The following is a 5,349-nucleotide window of genomic DNA, read 5'->3' on the forward strand; positions in this document are numbered from 1 at the left end:
TTTTCCCAGGGAAGCAGTTTGAGCTTTGTTCCATATCCCCAAACTGGAGACCAATTTAAAACTCCCTGTAACCTCGCAACTATCAGTTCCCTACAAACACCTTGCCATGTTGACAAAAGCAGGTGCCTGCCTGCGTTCAGGTGTGAAGGCTCATCTGAGTTAATGGACTCTGCATGGTCAAGGGAAGAGTTGTCACTGAGCAGCGCAGCTGAGTCAATTTGGCAAGCTGGAGCAGGCTGAATTAGTGTCACGGGAAATATGGCTCTTCCTACCCTGAGGAAATGGAATGGGGAAAAAATACTCAGATTATGATTTTTTTTTAAGTGTATATTTTGTGTTTTGGTTCAGTTTTTAGGTATGTATTTGAAATCTGTAGTAAACTTGCTAAGAATAACAGGGTAGTCCCTAAATGCTGCACATCAGATTTTTTTTTTTTTTTTTACACAAAGAAATTTTTTTTCCTTTTTCCACTTTGTGGTGAGTCTGCTGAGAGCACCCAGTTTGACAGGCTGTTATTCTGTCTTTCCTCTGATTAATCTTGCAGTGAGGAATTTAAATGTAAAACTCAGCTCTAGAATAAAACCCGCCAAAATTACTTATCAATATGCTGCTATTATTATCAATGTATCACTAGTCATCATGTCCACTATTTTCAGAAAACAAATAAGCAACACAAATTAGAAACTACCTTGAATTTACATAGGTAGGTGGGCCCACATCCTAGATGTAGCCATCTGTGAAGGTGGGATTTTGTGACTATTGTACAGGCCATTGTCCCTTCACATAATACTCAGCACTTAGAGTAATAACTACTTATGCTCTTTCCCAGTCCAGACTGGATTTTTTTGGATTTTTTCTTGGATCTTTTAACTTTCAGTTTATGTGAATTGTGTTACTTGCTAATGAATTTCATTTAAATGCCTTGCAAGTGAAATCGTGCAGCAGCACGGTTCGCCCTCCCTCCTTCCCCAGTGGTACCAACTGATTGGTATTGACAAGATTACTCTTGTGCGTTATGTGTTTTTAATAGAGCTGGCTAAGATGGTTTCCTCTCCAGCAATTTAGCTTCCTTTGCTTTCAGGGAGCTGTAAGCTATCTTCTGTGATTGCCTCAATTTTTGACTTTGTATTAGAAATGGGTGCTGAAAATCGTATGTAGCTGCTACAATATTCTTTTGCTCTGATCTGACTTTCCCTATAGTTCTCATTGCACAAGGAATCCTCTTTCTGCGCACTTTTGAAGAGAGATTCCTGTATCTGCGTGATCTTTTCCCCAGAATAGTGTTGTCTGCTTACCCAATTCTTATTCTTTATTCCCTCAGATACCCTGTTTTGTTTTGTTGGCTCGTGTACGTCTGTAGGCATACAGGTGCTTGGTATATGAAAGAGTATTTCTGAAGTGTGGAAAGTTGTGCAACTTTTATGTTATATGAATATGTATGTTACGCATTTCTTTTTTGAAACATCCAGAAAGTTACCTGCATCAGATTCTTCCATATTTCTGACATAATAAAGGCCTAAAGGTAGAACAAAGGTCAGGAAATAAAGATTTCTCAATTGACAGAGAAAAGCCATTTCAGATGGAGTTTAAGAATACAAGTGGATATGTCTCTGGGCAGGTCTCAGATGCTTTGAGTGTTCCCTGTTGAGGCTTCTTGTAAAACACCCTTGGTGATCCCCACTCTGTCCAAGCATACTCCAGTGCCGTGCCGCTGTTTCCACCCCCACCCCGAGTTGAGTGTTGGTGCAGTTTGTGTGTGTCATCTTGTCGCTTGGATCGCTATTGCTACCAACTAGTTGCAGGTAATGACAGTTTTTATTGCTGTCTTGTGTGTGGTCCTGATTTCCACCTCCCCAGCCCCTCCCCGTGTGTTTGTTTCTTTTGAATTTTTTGAATTGGTATTTATCTCAGTTCAGCTTCTCTGTTAGATCTGAAAAGCGGATGTTATTGTAGAAGTGCTGAATTGTTTTAAAAAAATTACCATGCATTGCTGTGGAACTGTGATTAAAAGAAAAAACTTTTTCTCTGTTTATGTTCCAAGCAAGGCAGTGGTAGAATCACCGCAAGTTTTGTATATGCCTATTAACCAAATGAAAGGAAAGATTCAATGGAGTCATTAGTTTTCAATTTAGGCTTTTAAGACTATTGTCTGATGCCTTTTGCAGCCTAGTTACTGAGGGGAATATCCAGGATTTAGTTATTTTTAATTCTGTTTTGATTGGGACACTCTAAACAGATACTGAATCCAGATAAAAGCAGGATACTCGAGGAGAATTTGGAAGAAAAGATACTGTGTCCTTAGAAGGCTTTTGTTATTCACAAAGCACAACATCTAATGACTAAATTTGTTGCAAAAGCTCAAATAGCACCAAAATCTCAGAAAGTAGTATAAACAGTGTGATCCTAAGAGGATTAGTAGAAAAACATGAGCGCACAAGTTCGCATGAAGAACAGAAGCGATTCAAAGCTCACACAGCAAACATTGTTTTAGCCGTAGCACGAACCCAGTGTAATTCCTTGTATCGTGGATGGGTAAGAGAAAATAGCACAAATGACAGCATTTCTAGAAGAAAATGGTTAAACATTTTTGTAAATAGCTTCCAAAGAAATTGTTGTTTTGAACTGATTATGTTTGGAAGCAGGTAAGGAATAACATTAGTGTACATCTGTGCTAAGCATTTATAACCAGATTTGTCACTGTGCAGTGCCACGGTTGTTTTTATCTGTGGTTTCGTCTTCGTACCACACGATTATTACTCGGTTGATAACAGCAGCCCAATCTGTGCTCGCAGCATGGATTGGTATTTGCTGTTTTGGTAGGTGGTTTGGTGTGTCAGTTTTGGCGCTGCAGATGGGAACTGCCTGCCTCGTGCAACCTGTTTGTCTGGACCTTTTTGCCACCTCTGCGTGGTGGCAGATCTCAAGAGTTTATGGCTTCCAGCGTTGCTGCCACTCTGCGCAGCGGGATGCTCTTCCCAAGGAGATGATATTGGGCATTTGGGTGCGATGTTGTGGGGGGGACACAGGCATCGGGTGGGTCATTCTTGTGCAGAAAAACCCAGGGTGGGCAAAGCTGGTGACTGCGGGCTGGGAGCAGCTTGGTACACATGCAGCAAAACCTTATTTCTTTTTTAAGTTGAGGGGAACAGTATTCAGTCAGTGCTGAAGGCATTAGTCATCAGTCAGTGGTGAGCCCCCAGTCCCTCTGAGATGAAGGATCCAAACTCACAAGCTACTGTGTGTTCCCCAGGTGTGCTTTATCAACTTCAAGGGCATCTGGTGGATTGTTTAAGTGTCACATAGTGTAGCTGTTACTACACCTGATCAATGGTTTAAGGTATTTAAAAGTGGTTTATAGAGGTGAGGGATAGGCTAAAATCAATAAATTATAGCCGTCACCTGTATTGTTTCAAGGTACGTGCCAAAATGGCAAAATCCAATAGGATAAATTTGGAAAGAAAAAAGCTGCTGATGAGGCGTTTGTACTCAGTACTTGATTCTGAAGAAGGACATCGCAGAGTTTTCTAAATGTTTACGTGTCATTTCAAGCACTCTTATTTAAAACTGGAGCCTACAACCAATTAACATGAGTGAGGAATGAAGCGGAGTCAGTGAACCCTTTCTTTTCTCATTCTCTGCTCTCTTGAGTCTTTGCTTCCAGCTTCTTTCCGTGTCACTGCCCTGTTTAGTTATAAAGCGAAGGACAAGAAGCCTCTTCCACGGATCAGACGGAAAGGTTTCCTTCTCTGGCTTCGACGATAAGTACAGCACTCGGAAGATTGCACAAGGGCAAAGGGGTGTTGGAAGGAGACAGTTTGGGCAGTGTACACTGAAGAAAGCCTTTTTTCATTGAAGAAAATGGTTTATGTTTGTGCAATCATCCTTTTATTTATGTTTGCCGTGTTCCTTCTCAAATGAAATAACCCAAACCAAGTGGCACGCTCAGGGCAGCAGAGTCCTCCTCTGCGTACAGCTTTTATAATGATTTAGTCTGTTCTTAGAAGAAGAGTGTAAATACTGCTTGGTTGGTGTGGTGTTCTGTTATTAAGGAAAACTCTTGCTATAAGCAAGTAATACTTGTGTATGGGGTCTGCCGAGGGAGGCTATAAAGCTTTCTCTTGTCTATTGCTCTGCAACTCTGGCTGTGGGGAAAAACAAACTTTCTGAGTAGCTCCCTATGGGAAACTCTGCCACTTGAGGAGCGGAGTTTTCTTCAGCCTATTTACATAATTTCTGCGGCATCAGTACAACTAAGCAAGGGAGCAAGAGCATGTTTGTAAATTCTTTCAATTCCCAGCATTCCTGAATTCTTCAGCATCCTCTGCAGCTCCTCTTGCTTGCACTATGTAGGTTACGTTTCTGCCCGCCTTGGTGGTGCGGTGGGATCTCCTAAGAATAAAATAAGCCTGATTGCTGCAGCTCTTTTTTTTGGCCAGGTCCAAAAAAGGCTTTGTAATAAACCGTTTCTTACTGATTGAGCTTGAAAATTGCACGTGAGAGCTTTGCATTGATTGTGAGCCCCAAAAAACATAGTTATTCTTTACTCATAGTAAAAGTTTTTGAACACAGTTTACAGATCCTTTGTACATCGTTCAGTCTAAAAATAGTTGGATAATACTTTATTAGTCACTCATGTCCATCTGTCCCCTTTCCTTCTTGTTGAGTGGGCGATTAGATTATTTCCTAACAAGCAAAGTAGTCTGGCAAGTATTTGTGTGGAGAGCAACCACTCAGGAATATTAGTGTGAATAAAATTCATTTGTCCTTACTGAGTAAAAATGGATGTTACAGTGGATGGAGTTAACATGTATTTGGACATCAAAACATGTTTGCTTTTATTTAACTATTGTACTGTTAGATGCAAAAAATTATTTTTGATGCGTAAAGAATATTACTAAAATGTAGGAGAGCACAGATTTTTTTGGATTATGTTTTTGTTTGTTTTTTTGAAGATGGGAAAGATTTCTCTTGAATATTGCACTAGAAAGAGTTCTATTTTGTACATGTTGCTAAATGTAACCAGCAACTAGTATGAGATGGGTTTTTATTTAATTACTGAGGTCACTGCAGAAGTTGGTGACTATCGGGGTGCATGGGCACACCTGTGTACGTAAATGGAGTTATTTAGTGCAGTATTTTTCTACTACTTTTCAGTGGATGTAACCATTTTGGAAGTCAAACTGCTGGAATGTTGGGGCTTTTCAGAGTGTTTAGAAGTCAGTAGCTGAGGTTTATTTCCGGAAGAAATTTGGCATGGCGGAAGATTCTGTAATCTGCCTCCTTTGCCTAGTTAACTTCCCAAAGCCTGTTCTGGAGAGCTAAGGAAACATCCAGACAGTAGGATTTTTA

Source organism: Charadrius vociferus, unplaced genomic scaffold (genome assembly GCF_000708025.1).
Source record: "Charadrius vociferus isolate BGI_N301 unplaced genomic scaffold, ASM70802v2 scaffold311, whole genome shotgun sequence".
Taxonomy (NCBI): Eukaryota; Metazoa; Chordata; class Aves; order Charadriiformes; family Charadriidae; genus Charadrius; species Charadrius vociferus.